The sequence below is a fragment of the Melospiza georgiana genome, chromosome 2, assembly GCF_028018845.1.
Source record: "Melospiza georgiana isolate bMelGeo1 chromosome 2, bMelGeo1.pri, whole genome shotgun sequence".
In the NCBI taxonomy this organism is placed as follows: Eukaryota; Metazoa; Chordata; class Aves; order Passeriformes; family Passerellidae; genus Melospiza; species Melospiza georgiana.
In genome coordinates, this window is record NC_080431.1 from 70,001,322 (window position 1) to 70,020,100 (window position 18,779).

Consider the following 18,779-nt stretch of genomic DNA (forward strand, 5'->3'; position numbering starts at 1 on the left):
AACAAAAACATGCTTTTCATTCTTCAACTATAGTTAGGAACACAGATATTGATATATTATTTACTGAAATAGAATTGAGCTTATAAAAACAGTAATTTATGTAGTCTAAAAATATCTCTGCTTCTTCAGTAGAACATGAAAGAATTTTTTTGGTAGTTGACAGAAAATCATTTCCCGAGAGATAAGTTTTCTCTTTAAACCCATTGGAAGTTTCCTCTAGCCTAACTTCAGTTTCTTAAATCTCACTAGAGTTGTAACTGTAGTTGCATTTTCTGGCCAAAAAGTCCATAAATCAATCTGTTTTATCTCAATTTCTGTGATGCTTTTTCTTCATTAATACATTCATTGGTTTAGGATTTAAAGACTGTGACTCTGCCCTCAAGGATCAGTGTATTCAAAGATTCTCCTAGTACTTTTATTCAATTACACCACTTTGTTGCTAATTAGCACCATTGACTTTTCCTCTTGGCAGTAAGATTTGTTCTTCCAGGAGTCAATAAATTAGTCACTGTACATCTGAGGTGGGGGGGGAAGGGCCATCAGCTCCTTGAAGTGAAATACATTTCCAGCTGTTTTTCTAGTGCTGTTTTTTGCCAGCAGTAAAGATGCCCAGTTTTTGGGTGCTGGCAGCAGTGAAAGCGCTGTTCCGGCCCACCCTGGAGTGACTCTGTTCTCCAGTTCTCTGTTCTCCAGTTCATCCCACGCCCCGGGACGGCTGAGGTCCAGCCCATGTCCATCTGCAGCCCTTCTCCAGGAGGCTGGCAGAGGTTGTTCCCATCGAGCCACCACACGTTCCCTCTCAGTGGAGCACAGGTCTTTGTGACTGGCAGCACTGCACAGCACTCCCTGCTGCAGCAAGGGCTCTGTTTGCTTAGACCCAGAATCGCTGGGTGCTCATCCTGCCGGGGGTTCCCTCTCTCAGTCCCTTTGAAGGGCTGTTAGAAGGTGTGCTGCCAGCCCCACTGAAACCATTACTGATGGCCACTCAGAAGATGGAAGCCTTGAGAGGGGAAATCTATGGGGCAATGAAGATCGTGGGCCCCTGAGGAGTAGACCTCAACTTGCTCAGAGTGCAACTTTGTTAGCTTGCTTAAGATCAAGCTGAGATGTTTTCAATGACCAGTTCCACCAGAATGAACATCTCTGGCACTTGGGGCCATTCACACTGCCCACCAGGGGGACAGTCAGTCTGTGCTTCCCATCAAGTCATCAGAGAGCAATTTAGAGTAAAAAAAAGTGTTTTCATTTTTGTCCTCTGGATGAGCCTATTTTACATCATTGTATATGGGTCTTACTCCCTAACAGAGGAAGTGTGAATGCTCTTTGAGTAACTTTTCCTAAAAAGGCCTCTGTTTGACTTAGATCTTAGGGTTTTGTTGCACATGCAAATTCTGGCTAGAGTATGCTAATGTATATTGTCTCCTACATCCAAGTGGGAAATGCTTGCTTCTTTTCATTTTCCCAGACTTTCAAGATGCAATTGCACTGATTGATGCAATTTTGAGTCTTATAGGCAGAATTCTATGCCCTGCTGACCCTACAAGAATGTTGCTAAATAGACCTTAGAGAGGAAAATAAAGCAAGAAGTGAGTAGCTCTAATTTATATAAATTATATATATAATTTATATAAAACATAATTATGTAGGATACATCATAATATTATACAATACAATGTATTGTATAATACATAATGTATCATATAATATTTTTTATTTAGAATATAAATATATTTTCATATCTCTATAAAATGCCTTGTTATTTGTCTTTTCTATTGCCTAGTGCAAAGCTGATGGGATCAGTAGCGTGGGTCCTATTCATACCTTCTATCCTTTTTAGGATATCCTTTTTAGGACTTATTTTCTCTTAAAAGCAGGGCGTCTCTTTGCATTCAGCCCACCTTGGATCACTTGGTAGACATCAGTAGGATTGTTCTTTGGTTTGAAACATAAATGGGTGGACTAGGGAGTGGTTTGTGGTTTGGTTTTGAAGTTGTTGTTTTGAGTTTATTTTGTAAATACCTCTTTTCCAAATACAAACCTGTCATCCAATGCCAGGTCTCCATTCCTTTGTATGGGTGGGAAGGGACTGCAACTTGTTTATTGCCCTGACCTCTGCAACAAACCTCACATTTATGACATTTATGCTGAGTTCCCACTCAGCACTTCCAAAGCAATCCCTTGATAATCTTCCCCAGGACACCTCCACCTTCTGTTAGGGTGAAAATTGGCAAATAGTGTGAGGGCTGATATCTCAATGCACCAGCAACTGCTTAGGTAAAGTGGCAGTACACATGTGTAGTTTACCTAAGAGAATGAACACTCCTCAAATTAACATTTTACAATCTCAGCACTGTAGTATGGTAAAAAATCCATAAGGCAACCCCAAAATGGAGGAGAGAATGCAGGCTAACCACTGGCACATGTAGTAAAGAGATATAATTTCCTAAGTGCTCTAAGCATGGCTGTGTCACAGTTAATTCATACCTTTGTTTTTAATGGGGCTTTTAGTGGATGCATCACACTGTTGCCCACTTGGTCTATTCTCCTTACCTCTCCATACTTTCCATGATTGCATTAACTTGTTTTCAGTCTAAGAAGCAGAAGTGAGCAACTTTTTGTTGCTGGTCTGCATCTGCTGAGTGTGATGCTGCGGCCCTAAATAACACAAATTCAGAATCAGGGTATTAGCTAGTAGCCAAGCTTGGTGCTTTGGAGCATTTCTGCTTTCTGCTCTGCGATACAAAACATCATATGTGTTCTGCAGTAGTAGCATATTTCCAGCCATCTGTAATTGCCTCCTACTTGCATATGCTTAGTCACTGCATACAAACACACACCTTCTGCTGAACTTTGGTAAAACTCATTATGTTTTTAGCCATATGGTATTCTACAAAGGCTCTTTTTGACAATACTAGAACCCAGTGATCCTAAATTAACCCCAAGGAGGCCAGGGGAGATAATTTAAACAAACCATTGTTGTAAGTATTTACTTTCTCGTGTGATCCAGTGACATTTTGACAGAACTTTTGTTGTCATCACTTTTGCTAAGTAAATGGAAACATATTAGTATGAAAAACAAATAACAAATTTATTACTGTTAGAGCTGAAATAACATCACAAGAATACTCTAAACCAACACAATTTAATAACTCTTTTATTCCCCAGTGTTTTTAATATGTCTTAAATGACCCTTCATGCTATTGGTAAGTTAATACTTATCAAAATCGAGGAGTACTCAAAGGTGTAATTAACCCTTCCCCCGTATCACCATCTGGAACCCAAATTGGTTGTCTGTTGTAATCTTGTCTCTGAATCTGGGATGGAGCTAAATGGCAGGTTGGTGTACTTTGGGAAACCTATGTCTCCTGAACAGATGGCTTCCTGGGATTCCAATCAACACACAGAAGTGGGAAATCTTATCCTGAAGCGGCCATGAAATCGGGATGATGTTAGTCTTCTAACAAAAATTAGTTGTATTTGGGGAGGGAGAACATGTCTTGGAAGGTTGTCTTACTTCCTGCCAAGACAGGATCCCAGAAGAGGAACCAGATACTGATAGCCAAGGTATGTTTTTTCCTTAAGCACAACTATCTGGAAATCTAAGAGGAGTGAAAAATGTCAGGCGGCAGACCATCTTAAGGACTTAAGGATCTTTTCTCTCTCACAGTTTGATAGCATGAAGCTTTTTAAAAGAACTTCCTTTCACCCTGAATTACTTTTTTATAATTTCTATATTTTTTCCAACCTATGCCATTTTATAACAGCTGAACTATTCCTGACATTTCCTTCTATGTTGTTGATAAGCTCTTCCAGTCCCGTTCCTATAGGGCTGAGATTGCAGAGGGCTGTAGTGCCAGCTGCACAATCACAACTGCAGTCCTGGGATATCCTGAGAGAACATTATGAGATCACTCCTGTGTAATCTTGCTCCTCTTTCCTCCTTCTGGCATTAGAATAAATAGCCAAGTCCACAATTGGTTCAATTGTCAAAGAGTGCAAAGAGGCTTAGTAACCTGTTTAAGAATTTATAGCACCTGTTCATGACAAAGAGGACATCTATTGCTGCTTGCTGTTCCTGTTTGATCTGCATCCTGGCTTTCTGAGAAAGATCCAGCTTGTTGCCAATATCCAGAATGAATTGGCAGACTTCTCCAGGAGAGCACCAAGCATCCTTCTAGAGGAGGAATATTAATGGCATGCCACATCTTGCAGGCTGAACTAAATTCTATAGGAAAAAAAATGAATCCCTGTCAAATTACAGCCACTTCACAAGACAGAATTTTAGAAGCAGAAAGATCATCTAGTTCCAGATCCCTGTCATGGGCAGAGAGGGACACCTTTGAGTAGATCAGACTGCTCCAAGCCCCATCCATGCTTTATGCAACAAAAGGGTTTAACAGGCAGAAGTATGTGGCCCTGACACCTGGGGAAAAGCAGCTGTAATCCAGTGACTGGTGAGCCTGGCTGGCTACACTGGGTTGGAGCTGGTGCTGGCACAGGAAACCTGGGAGCACCCTGGGCTGTGTGGGGAGACAAGCTCAACCCCCATCAGTGGTGCAAATCTGGATCTGTTTGTTCTTTTGATGAACTCCCCAACTTTGCTTCAGTTCTCTGTCCAGGAAAATAGCTCTGCCCTATGAAAATACCTTAAGCAACATTAGATGGTCAAACACAAAACTATTGGGAAACACTGAAGCACTTAACTGGATGAATGGAGAATGTTCTAGTTAAGATCTAAATTTTAGGTTGGTGTTTATATAAAACACTGCAATTATGTTGTGAATTGATTAAAATACAAGTCCTTCAGGAAGAACAAGAGCAAAACATCTTGTCTCTACACTGGGGCTGTAAAAGTAATTCTTAGGATGAAAAATAATAAATGCCTTTTGTAAAGCAACAATATAATCAGCTGGATAAAATAATGAGCTGTTTTGAGAAATTATCAATGGACAAAGCAACCCTGAGGGAAAAGAGGCATTAATTAACAGAGAAATGAATGCCATGCATGACAGCAGAGGGAGTTTCTGCTTATCCCTCTCTAGGTTTGTATTCATGAATTGCACCTCAGTTTGGCTGTGGATATTAATTTTGTTTTTGCTTTCACATAGTGAGACTAGAAAAGCACAAGGATAAGACAAAGAGAAGAGACAGTATTGGAAAAAAGCCCCAGTAACTCCAGATGTTTTAGTAAAATACAGATCCTTATACTTGATAGCTACATAGACTGAGAAGGAAAGTAAATAGATCTCAGTAAATATCTGACATTAGATGCAGGAAAAGAAAGAAATTAGAGAGGCTTTAAAAACATGGCTGAACTACCTGCTGAATGCTGGTTATCAGACACATGCTTATTTTCTTTGTCTTAAATCTTATATATTGCAAATAATATTTGAGCTTGACACTGCATCACTTTTAGGAGAGATAGATTGCCATTCTGGTTCCTCCACCAGCCTTCTCAGGACTTCTCCTCTGCTTTTAGTTTCCCATTTACAGATGGAATTCAGATTACTTTTCCCCATGCTCGTTTTGTCTTCCTTGATTGTTTGAACTAAAGATGCTCACCGTTTTTCATTTTCTCCTTTTTCTTTTGGTTTTCTTCTGTTCATTGTGGAGAGTAAGAGGGGGATGCTTATCCCCTCCTCTCCCAGGGTGGGTTGTGGAGGAGATGATCCCAAACAGCCTCTAGGAGCAGGATAATAGGTGGAGGCTGAAGGGTCCTATGGAGGCAGGATTATAGCTTTGGGAAGGATCAATGGTTACAAAGGAGCTGGGGTAGAATGAAGAGAAACAGCAGAAGGAATCTTGTGCTTTCCAGCATGTGTGAATGTCAGGACTCACTTCTGCCCTTCCCAGTGCCTCCCACTCTGGCTTTGCTTGACTGAATGGCCAAGAGACTGGGTTTGATTTTCTTAAAAGGCATATTTGGCCCACCTTTGCCTGCTTGTCTAATTATAACCCTGAATGATTAGAGTTTACTGCAGGGATGACTAACATCATGCCCTGGAGTCTCTGACAGAGGTAAGATTTGTGTGTATAGAAAACCTTTCCTGTTCTTATTATCTGTGTATGTGTAAATGTTGATCTTATACAAAATGGTGGTGGTGTAGTAAGAGCAGTTCTGGAATCTGCTTCATGTCCCACTGGGTAAGGGCATGCTAACTTAATTCCAAATGAAATGCACTTTCTTTGTGCTAGTCTTCTGCGGTCTTCTTGAATTAGCTGGTGTCTATCCTTCCCTTGCCTGTGAGCATTGCACAACAGATCTGCTATCATCCTTGATTGCCTGATTCCGAAGCACTGGCATCATTTAAGTTAACACACTGATATTTTACAAGGGATAAGCTGTGTGCATAAGATGTGTACATCTCTAGAAGTAGGCCAGCAAGATCAGAAGAAAATGGAGGCACCAACACAACTTTTCTTTCCTTCAAAGTGTTTATCATCTGCTCTTCTCTATTTAATCATATTTTACCATTCTTTGCAAAGCAGTTATTTGGCATTTCTTTGTACTTACAAGTGTGCAGAGTTAATTTTGCTTGGGTATTAATGTTTTGAGTCTGTGCTGCCAGTTTACATTACGTGTATCTATGCCAATACCACTAATGGCTCATGGTTTCCAGCATTTCAGCGACTGCTCTCAGGACACTCTTTTTCCCAGAGAGGCCAAGGATTTGCATGTTTCTATGCCTTCTGGGCACTTGAAGCTGTTATGTACAGTCTAGAACACTGAAGATTATTTTCCTTTCAGAGACTGAGACAAAAGGGAAAATACTTCAAACTTACCAAAATGTTGATGAAACCTAGAATCCTAGAATACCCTGAGTTGGAAGGGGCCCACAAGGATCATCAAGTCCAATACCAACCCCTGGCTCAGAAGCTTATTTGAAAAATGGCTCTAAATTAGCTCAGCATGCTTTTTCTTGCCCCAAATATTCAATTTTTGTTTCTAGTCATTAGGATAGGCACAGGAGGCTAAATTAGTCCATTGAGAGAAGCCATTAGAAGGCTTTTCCATTATTTCTGTCCAACTTGAGTCTTCAAAACAAGCAGGCCTTTTCTTCAGAGGCAGGTTTTACCCAGCAAGAGTCACTGTCTTGTCCCACTGTGCAACCACGGGTTTCTCACACAGCCAGGTCCCCATAACAATATTTATAAGTTCTTCCACCTCTAAGATAAGAGTTTGCTCTCCATGTTTTCCTGGGTTGTTGTGCCCCTACTCCTTTATCTGTGCACTGCTGAGAAAGTTGCCTTATACAGTCCAGTGCCTGAGACACTTTGCACACCTGGCAGTTCTGATGGATGGCTCTGGAAGATGCTGGTGCCTGGTAATTGTTACTGCTGTGGTCCTCTAGGCACTTGCTGCCCAGTTTTGGCAAAGCTACTTGCTTCTTTGTCCTTTTAATTTTCAATTGTTCTCTGAAATTTTTTAATTCCATTTGATACAGAACTCAACTTTCCCACATATCATGTAATTGTTTGTAATCATGTTAATGTGTATGGAAGTTACAGCTGTTTCTATTGCAGGACTTTGAGTCATGCATGTGTTTACCAGAATTTAGTTCATTGTTCTTTTTTGTTTCCTGCTTTACTTAAACTTGAAATCTGATCTTAAATCTTCCAAAAATCTTTTCATCTCCAAGATAATAGATTTTGCAATTAGTCATTAAATTACCAGCATAATGCACTTACTGGAATTGTATGGAAATTATGTTCTGCTATTTGAGTGTTTTCCTTGCAGGTGACTGAAAAGTATGCTGATCTCATTTATACTTGCCTAAATTGCTTAAATACAGAAAGATTATGCTGAAGGCAGAGGAGAAACTGTCCTCTTAAATTCATGTGTTTAGGATAAGAATCTGAGTCCACCTTGTTTGAACTTTAATCTTCTTTTTTGGAGTGGAAGGAGTCACTTCCCTGTACAGTGATGATTAATAATTCATACATCCCAAAACAGAAAATACATTTGAACAAAAGCAGTCCTCAGGCTCGCTATTATGTTTTTAGAGGTGATAATTTGTTTCAAAATTATTTCTTTCTCATAATGCATGCCTGCCATGGGAACCATTATAGAGAGAACTTTGTTACTGCAAAATAGCGTGATTAGATGCTGATATTTACTGAGTACCTTGTTTGCATATTAAAAAAAAAGTTGATTTCCACTACAATCCTGCACCCCCTGAACTTTGTGTGGAAAATGATGTTTGTTTTCTTGGAAAATTACATTGTCATTAAAGCCATTTTAGAGCTAATTTCTTTCTTCCTGACACTCCTATCAGAAAGTGCAGAAGAATCTTCCAATGAGTGCCTTATCTCTCTGTCATCTTGAGACTTCAGGTTTCATGGAACAACAGTCCTTTAAGTGTTTTAAAAAGTCTGTGCCTGTCTTTTATTTGGAAAAAACACTTCAAACACTCTTGTGATAATAACATCACAGGCCAGGCTCATAGGCTAAAGGATCCGTTTTGAGCAATAGATAGAAGCACAGAATTTAAAAGTATCCCTGCATATGGAAATGGAGCAAAATGCCTCTTCATATATGTTCACAAATGGTGTGGAGATGATTACGTAGATCAGGTGAGCTGTGGAAGAGGATGCAGGCAGAGTGCTCTCAATCACTGCTACTATAAGAGCCCATTTATGTCAACAAGTCAAACCAGAAGGGTTGCATGAAGTTAATTGTTCATGGGTCTTTACTCTTCCAATCTGTTGCTTAAAGCTTCTCCTTCTGCCAGAATTGTATTTCTGTTTCATCCATGCCTCTCACCCTCTTACAGCAACCATCCTTTATGGTTTGCTGGTGGCATCAGCCTTGACATGTCATTTGTGTCATTTGTCCTCACCTCCCAGAAATCACCTTTGCCTGCTCCTACATTCTTTCTATCCATGTGGCCTCTGCCTGTTTTTCATGGATGTCTTTCCATGGTTATGGGCTGAGTACAAGGCTGTGGATAGGTGTTGACTAGTAAAATAGTTTTATATTTTTATTTATATTTGTGCTTTGTTACACCACTAAGACTGTATATTGTCTGAAGCAGAGGTAGTTATCAAATATTTTCAAGTTTGCTTTTCCTTTTGTCAGTCCTACACTCCTTGTCTGTGGGCCAGACCTCTGGAAGCAGTCACTGTGTAGTGTAGAGTTCTCAATTCAGCAAAGCACTTGGCCATATGATTAACTTAAAGCATCTACTTAAGACATATGCTCATGTGCTTTGATGATTTCTTTGCCAATTTCTGTGTCTTGCTGGGAAAAGTTACAACAATAATGTGCCAAGAACTTGACTATTAGGCAGTCCTTAATGAATATACCAACCTGAAACATTTGCTTTTCCAAATAAACTTTTGCTATACCTTCTCTTTTTTTGCATGGAATTTCATAACAAGGAGATTTAAGTGATTATTAACTGCTTAACTTAGTTATGCCACCTAATAATCATGTGACAGATCTGTATATAATTTCAAAGGAATAAACTGCAGAGAAAGACAATCAAGGATGGAGAAATAGTAAAGTGAGATGACTTTTCCACTTTGATTGACATCACTCCAGCATAGCCAGGGCCAAACCCTTGTAACTGAGGAGAATCCAAACAACATTATTTAGAATTTTGGAGTCTAAGCTGAACAAATGTGCAGATTTTGCTCTAGAAAAGACTTATAGAATGCAAGTATTTCCATCAGAAGATACTGCAGGAAAAGAAAGAAATTAGCTTTATCCACTTGCTTACAGAGGGAAAGAAAGTGAGGTGAAATTTCCATTTTTTCCTTTGCACGGGTTACCTGTGGGGCTAAGTTGGAGGGAGTGTTGTGCTCTTGATGAAAGGCTGGATCCTCACTCGAGCCCTGTTCCTGCTAAATTCACTTCCACTGGCGAATACTGATGATGCTTCCTCCCTTTTCCCCATGACCCAGCCCACAGAACAAAGCAATGATAAAGAACAGGTCCCTAACATTTTTCAATCCAGACTGGCTGCTACTTGTCACTGTTGTGGGACAAGGGAGCAGGCAGAGTCAGCTGGGCCCTGTGAAGAGCCTCGTGCCACAGCTGTTTCTGGGATCACTCCTCTAGCTCAGAGGAAAATGGATATTTTTGTATTTCACTGATCTTTGCTCCAACAACCAACGCTCTAAATGAACAGCACAAGTAAAATGCTCATCTTAAGATTATGCTCTCCCCAGTGCATGGGAAAGAAATCAACAAGAGGAAAGTAGTGCAGTGTCACTTAGAATATTATCCTCCCCAGAGTATCTGATGGAAAACAGAATTCCCTGGTCATACAAACTAAGTCAAGCAAGGGCAAACATCAAATGCAGGAGGAAAAAAGGAATTATATCATCATGACAGACCTGAATACTGGCAGGTACTCTTCCATGGTGGTGATTGCCTAGAGCAATATATGGTGGTGTGACAGGAGTGTTGGATGTTCTGGTAGCACATTTAAGGAAGGCAATGCAATGAGTCTTGGTGTTATAAGTGCCTGCAGACCCTAAAAGGAATCTGTGGACAAGGAATAAACCACTGGATGCCTAGATTTTATTACCTAGGAAGCATCAGTTTTGCCTAAGGTCTTTAAATTTTATATTTGCAGAAAATGTGAGGAAATTAGGTGCAAAAGGTCTTGCAACAGAGGTGACTAAGAAGCTTTCACTCACAGAAATGGTGCAAAAGGTGTGCAAGAGAAGATTAAATTGTAAAATTCAGTAAAGGTACAGAATTTGGCATTAAATCTAGGAAAATGTATTTTTTTTTAATTCTCTGTCACAAAAGTGCTAATTCTGAGAGGTCCTCTGAGGTGACATTCAACCTCCTCCATACTGTGTACAGATTTAGGAGTGCTGGGGAGGTCTGTATCAGAAATTGGCGTGGTGATTCACTCGAGTTGCAAAACTGCATTCTTTTCTTTAGGATGCACACAGCACCCCACTGCTACAATCTCTCTCACACATTGACCCAACGCAGACCTTCCCAAAGATGTAGTTCAGCTTCCCAGGGTGGATCAGAAAAAAAATCTGAAAGGTCTGAAAAACTGAGTATGATAATGAGTTGGGCTCAAGGTAACATAACCAACCTGCATCCCCTGATTGACCTGGTTGGACACTGGGCATCTGAAGGTTCCTTTCCAGGTGCTGCCAGTTATGGAGAAGACTTGCCCTCATGTATAGCAAGCCCTCCAGAGAACATCTTAGTTTTCAATATGACTCTGAGCTCTTTCTGGAAGGCCTGCTCAGGGCACCTTGCAAAGGGCAAGACCTAGGAAATTCTACAAGCTGTTCCCCATTGAAGAGTGGGAAGCTTGAAAGCCTTCTTCTGTTCAGGGTGTTTGAGACCTTGATGTGTCTGCCTTGCAAACATATGGCATGTAGCAGGTGCTTTGGGATATCATGTTTCCTGCAGGTGGTCTGCAAGGCTTGAATCCAAGATGTGAACCCTGAAACCTAACCTGGGTTTCTCAGATGTTTGCTCAGTAAATAAGAGAGAAATCAGAATAGCAGGATGAATGCTGGCAGAAACATGGCTGGGCTGCCTAAAAAGCAGACTGGCCAGCAGATCAAGGGAGGGGATTCTCCTCCTCTGCTCTGGTGACACCACACCTGGAGTGCTGTGTTCAGCTCTGGGGCCCCCAGAACAAGAGGGATGTGGGCCTGTTGCAATAAATGCAGAGGAGATCTCAGAGTTGATCAGAGGGCTGGAGCCCTCTGATGAACTCTGTCAGGGCTGTCCTCCAGTGAGGACAGGCTGAGAGAATTTGGTTTGTTTGATCTGGAGAATGGAATGCTCCAGAGAAGGACAAATTGGGCCCTTTCAATACTTCAGGGTGGCCTGTAAGAAAGATGGGGGTCAAGGAGGATATTTTCACTCTCTAACCACAAGATTAGTCTGCAGGAAGAGTATGGAGCAGGGTTTTCCCTCCCTGGAGATTGATGATGCTTTGGTGCCCTGTTTCAGCACAGGTATTTTGCTGTATCTCAGAACCCTGGTTTTGCTCATTCACCTTATTCTCCTATATTATGATTTGGAATGAGAAATTTGCTTTCACCTCAGATTGCCAATGGCTTGGGGGAGAAGAGTTGCTTTCCTCTACAGTATGAGGTATTCTGTGTTGAGAAGAGCTGATTTTTATGTAACTTACCCCTGCCTTTGGAGGGACACACCATTTGCTTCTCCTGCTACCTCACTCTGGCCAACAAGCCCTGACTTTTCACTAGGACTAAAATTTGGTGGCATTGGTTTGCTCCACAGCTTGCAGCTTGCAGCATGGGAGCACAGAGCACCTGTGACTGATGGGTCAGGGTGGTGTGGGTGTGATTACACCCATGCAAGAGCCATCACAGGGAGCCGAGCTCCATAACAGGCTGCAGGACTGATCCATTCGCAGGCTACACAAGAAATTTGGCTGCTGCCACTTCTCCCTGCACATCTCCATAGCTGCTTCTTGCCCAGGAAGACAGCAGTCTGTCTCTCTGTAGTACAAAGCTCACATTGGAAACCTGAGTGAACAAAAAAATATTTCCTAAGGAAGAGATTTCTCTGGAAGGTTTCTGACAGAGAAATATGAAGGTAAAACCCTGGAGTCATGCCTTTACTGAAAAATAATCTTGTCTGCTGATAGTAGCTGCGTAAACCTACTTAAATTAGAGAACAGTGAAGCATCTTTATTTTTCTCTCTTTCATAACAGAACATTTAGCCCCCCCATAATTTCCAAGTGAGTCACTGAAACAGAGCAGCTTTCAAAGGAACCACCGTGAAGTTTGCAGCAAGTGAAAGCAGCCAAAAAATGAGATAAGGGTGAGGCATTTCATGCTCATAACACAGTCAAGCACCTCAGTCCAGTCAGCTTTTGTTCATGTTATGTTCATGTGGGAGACTATAAAACATAGTGTGGTTTTATGGATTGAATGAAACAGGAGGCTTTAGAACTATACACAGGCTCTAAGCCTCTTAGCTCATAACTTTATTTACTTCAAAAATATTTCTTCTCAAAAGGGCACAGCTATTAGCTGGCTTTGTCAAAACACATTACCATCTGTAGAAATTTAAGAAGAAGACATTGATAATTTTTGAGTAAATAACTGAATGTGAATAAGTGTGGTGAATACTTCATCCTTGTACTTTTTGTATCAAAATTGTACATCTCCTTAAAACAAATTATTTAATAACTCCAGTGAAGATTTATACCACAATGTATAATAAAAAAAATAAATAGAGCTGTTTGCCATGTTTTAGCCTGCAGTTTAGATTTTATAGTTTTAACTTGCCTTCTAAATCCTATAATCTTTACAGCAGGAAAAGATTTCTCAGCATGCTTTGAATACCCACCTGTGTGAGACCAGATCCAAATCTCACTTTAAATTAGTGTGAACAATTTCAATATCTTTGGTGTTCTAGGGAAGAGACCCTCACACTGAGAATATGATGCTCAAGCTATTTCATCTTGCATGTCTTTATAGAGATAAGGGCATGATCAGTAACAAGGAATCTTATTTTGGCTGGTGTTGGAACAGCTCTGTGAGTGCTCTGAGAAAGGCAGAGTCTTAGTGCCTACCTGCCAGAAGGAGCAGGGGCTGCAGAAGTGCTGCAAAGGCTCTGATGAAAGGTGTTAACAGCATCATCCCCCTCTTGATAGCTGTGGAAAGCTTAAGTGTATCCTTACATGGTTAGGCTGATTGCTCTTTTTTGAAGAACATCGTGTGAGCAGAGTTAAAGAAGCCCTTTGAAATGTTCTAACCAGAGCCTCATCTCTCATGAAATGAGACAACTGCAACAATTGTACATCTCATGGCCACCAAAAAGGGCATCTTGTCTCTTTTTTTGTCTTCTCCCTTGCTTCTGTACCTATGGCACTGAGTGTCACCCTGCAAACAGCCAAATCAGATTGCTGACCCACCCCAAAAAATTCACTGCTTTTTTTTGGATTAGTTCTTTACCAATTTCCTGAGCTGGTTTAGCTCACAGAGGATTTGCATGAATGCTCAATGGGACTGTGGGGTTGGAGGCATGAACCTGTGGAGCATATCCGTTTACCTCCAGAGATACGAGGAAAGACTCATGCTTGAAGACTTTGCTTTTTCCAGCTGTATTGATTAGTCTGGATACAAGATGATACCTCTCCCTACAAACTTGTGTGCTTCATCCTTCGACCATCACAACTGCAATATGACTGCTCAATAATGCACACCAACCATCACAACTGCAATATGACTGCTCAATAATGCACACAGCCATGCCTTTAGTCATTAAAGGAAATCCCCAGGAGCCATCCTGGACTGAATAACCTCTGTGAAGCCCTCTGGAAAGGCTCCTTATTACGTGGAGTGGACAATAAAGGGAAATGAGGTTTATGTTTGCTTATCCAAAAGGCCAGGGAGAGTTCATAGATTATTCTTTGCACAGATAAGCTAGATGTAATGTAAACATTCCTCACTGGAAAGTATCTGCTGTTTGTTTTCCTAACTTTAACCATGTGGCTAGCAAAAGCAGAATAAATGAAATAAAAGACAGGCATTTTCATAATAAAAAGCCAATGTCTTTGAAAACTCATGTTACTGTTCCCTGAAAAAAATTTAAAAATTAGAGCTGTCTTTTTTACTCAGTGCATGAAACATATACTGATGTGACTGCAAACCTTTCTTGTAAGTGAAAAGTGGTGCGTTTACAAGCCTGGCCAAATAGATATTCTTCATTACAGTAGAGCAGAGCAACCTGCTCATTTTAGTTAAAACACAGCTCAATGTCCTTTATTTGGACAATACTGAAGTTATAATGAGTTTTCAATGAACATAATAGATATTTGTCCATAGGGGAGCTGGAAGATTGGAGGGAAATGTTCTAATGCTTTCCAATTCTGCTATAGAAAATGCAAAAATCCCTGATGAATATAAATTAGCATAGCATGTCTCTTAAAAATCTCACCCACTACCCATCTGTATCTCTAGGTTCATAAATATTTGAGGAAAAAAAATATCTCTGTCCTCTCCACCAAAGCTGTTCACAGATTATTTCAAATCAACTTGCAATTAATTAGGTTTCTCTTCACTGTCTTTCAAATGGGAGTAAACTTAAGAATTTATATCACCAAAGTCTCAGCTCTCCATAGTCTGTTGTCCTACTCCACCTGTGTATTGGAGAGCTAACAAGTGTGGGTTTTCACAATTAATCCTCCTTGACAAAACTCTCCACTCCCAAGAATAAAACTTGGATTTCTCTTTTTTCATCAAAAATTGCAGCACGTTGTAGAAGAGCTGGGAAGACGGGGCTGGATGAGGGATGAGAGGACTGGCCCCAGAAGGAAGACCTGGCTGCTGGAGCTGCTCTGATGCCACGATGCAGTGATATTTGTGATAGCTGCCGTTTCTATGGCAACGTGACAGCATGATTTACCACAGCGACAGGGAGAGCAAAGGCAAAGCTTTTGTTTCACTTCAGTGCCATCAGCTATTTGTTGATACTGGGGAGGAGGCAGGGACAAGTCCTATGGCTTCCAGTTAAGCACATTACTAATGTCTTAAATTTAAAAGAGGAGTCAGTAAAAGGGACCATGGTGCTCAGGTGTCCCTTCTGTGTCCCTGGAGCTTGCACACCCTTGCTGACACAGCACTCAGTTCCCTACAACCAGGGCACAGCAGCAGATTACACTGCCCAGACCAGCCGGTCTCTGGGCGCACCACAGCACCCATCCATGTCCAGCTCAGGAGAGGGGCTCAGCCAGGGCACCGAGCAGAGTCAGGGCAGCTGCTGGCTCAGCCTGTGCTCTGGGCTGGCCCTCTGGACACGGGCTGCAGGCTGCAGGACAGATACAGATGGGTCACCAGCCCAGGGTGCCTTCTGGAGAGCGTCAGCAGAGCAGCGCCGAGGAGTGCCAGTGAGCAGGAGGAACAGCAAAATTCGCGGCAAGCCCAGTAACAGACTTTTACTTACAAACTTTATAACATTAAGGTAGAGCAAGGTTCTTGGGAGGTTTTAAAATATAGCCATTTTGGTTAGAAATGCAACAGTATAAAAGCACCAAAAAATCACTTAAGAAAACATATCAGGGAGAAGAAAGAAAATTGTAAGAGTGGAAAGATACATAGTCACTAGCCATGGATCACACGACCAGACTGCATTGGTTGAAATGATGGCCTTGATACATCAGGGATCCATGGCCTTTCCCTAGGCAGAAAGACAAAACAATTTCCAGAGCCCTGGGGGGTACAGGGCCCCTGTGCTATCTTGGTTCTTCCAGGCTACCGAGGTTAAGAACAACTCTTTGAGACACATTTTCATGGAAAAAGTACAACTACTGCCAAGTCTTGATCCATCAGGGGTGGGGGAAACCCACAAAACACGGAGTCTGGTGGCTTTTTATTTATCTTCAGGCTCAGTGGGAATGTCCAGTTACCTCCTCTAGGGAGTTTTACACTGGATGATGTAATGCTGTGGATCACAGGACACTTCGGGGGTCTTTGGCACCTTCTAAGACACACAGCTGCCTGTTACATGTAGTTGAGTCAATTTTGGCCCACCAGAAGGGATGAATGCCTTCAGGCTGAACATCCTGGTGCTTCTCTGATGGGGAGTTTCCACAGCTGAGCCACTGGTGTAAGGACTTTGGCATGATAAAAAGCACTACCTCAGTTTGAAGGATTTGCATCTTCTCAGCCTCTTCCATATATTTTTCAACACCCAGCTGTAGCCTCTGGTGGTGGATGTGCACCCCTCAGCACCCTGCTGATTGTTTGAGCCATTAACCATTAACAATCTAGTCAGTCACTGATGCCTTAATCTTTTTGTTTTCCTGTGTAAGTAACATGTATATCATCAATAAATAGCTTTGCTGGAGTGACAGAAAGCTTGGGAATAATTATAGGGAAGAACTTTCCTCTTTACCTTCTTTCTACCTTGCAATTATGGAAGAGTGTTTATCTATTCTTCCTCTAATCTGTGTCAGTTCTTATTCCACAAAAATAAGTGGTGTGTGCTGCCGGAGTGCATTTGTGAGACAAAATTAGCAAAGAGGACACAGATGTTGCTTTCCATTCTCTTTTTAGCCATACAAATTATAAACAATGTCTCTTTATATTAAAATACACTTTTCTGTCTCATATTGGTTTAGAGCTGATTCTTTCAGTATGTTTTCTGCCTGGAGCAGCCTGTTCTTGCTTAAATATCCCCACAACTGTACTCCATCTGAAAACAATGTTGCTTTCACATTCAGTGCACATATCTCAAATCCATGTGTATATTACTGAGCCACTGTGAGGACAGAAGAATTAATAACATTGTACAGGGTCACAAAAAATGAACAGCACATTTCTCACCGAAGTCCACACTGAGTCATCAGGTGTACTTTGGCTTGTGCATAATGAGGTAACAGGTAGCAGCCCCCTGAGCAAAAGTGCCTTCACTGCTGTGACCTTACTTTCTTCACATTAATGGAGAGTCTGAGAGCTGATGAAGTTGAGTTGTTTTTCACTAATACTTTATTGCAAAGAATTCTCTTCTACTGGAATACATGGTATTCAAAAGCCTTAATGCAGATTTCATAGCACAGAGATTTTAAACATTTTTTTCTGTCCAAGATCAAAATAAATTATCCATACTTCTGGTATCATCTTTTATAAAGTGGATATGGCATTCTGACTTCTGTCAAATTTTGATTTGCTTGACTGTGGCTGATCTACAGATAAAATGATGTATTTAAGGTGAGTGCTTTTTTTCCTTAAAAAAATTTATAACTAGTTCACATTGGCTTTAATTTAAATTGCATTCTCCCACCAAACATATGTTTTAGGACAAGTATATTATTTTAAGGCAAACAGTGTTAAGATCATTCCTCTCAGCCTCTGAGTAGACATCAACAGATAACGGCACAACAACAGTATGTGAGCATGGGGGAGGGGGTGCTAGATTTGCCCCAAACTGGAAGAAGTTTATCATGAAACTGTGGACAGCTGTTGTTGAGGCTCGTTCTGAGCAGAAGAATGCGCCTCCTGATGTTTCTGTTCATTCAGAACATTTCTGTGCCACATGGGGTCCGTCACGCTGACTGCTTTGCCTATGGGCTCCGTGGCTAATAAGACAGAGCAAGCCTTATGTTGAACAGTGAGATGTCTTGAGTCAGCATGTCATATGCAATAAAAAATTATGGGCTTGAGGGGCAAAAATTAATTTAGGATACTACAGATTGCCGATAAAAATTTCCTTCAACAGTGACATCATACAAAAAAATTATCATCCTGCTTGATCATTTGCTTGTTGGTTGTTTTTTTAATCTGGGGAGCAGGATTAATTATTTGGGACTTTGACATGATATATAGTGGGACTTGAACTGGATTTTTTAGACTTCTTGGGGGAATCATATTGCACTTTGGGGTTTTTGTGAGGGCATCAGCCTGTAACAGATCTTAGAGTCCAGTCTCATGTTTGGGAAAGAGATTGACTGAGATTGAAGAGATTGACTGAGAATTGGCCAGAGGCAAACAATAATCTTCTTGATGGACTGTGATGGATTTTTCTGTGTTATCAATGTTGAAGTTACTGCAACAGAAAAACCTGAAACCATGAATAATTTTGGAGAAAAGTTTAATTTTACCTTTCCACTTGTAAGCAGCATACTTCAGTTGTAAAATTGCAGAAAACACTTTAAAGGAGATCATAACCCGAGAGTACTTTCAACTTCATTTTTTGAAGTGCAAGACTTGTTTCTCTGCACACCCTATGATTTCTCTCCAAGTTTGGCAAGACAAAGACACAAAGCAGCCATTTTATAACCAACAGCTGCCTCTTCCTAGTCCAGCTGGCAAG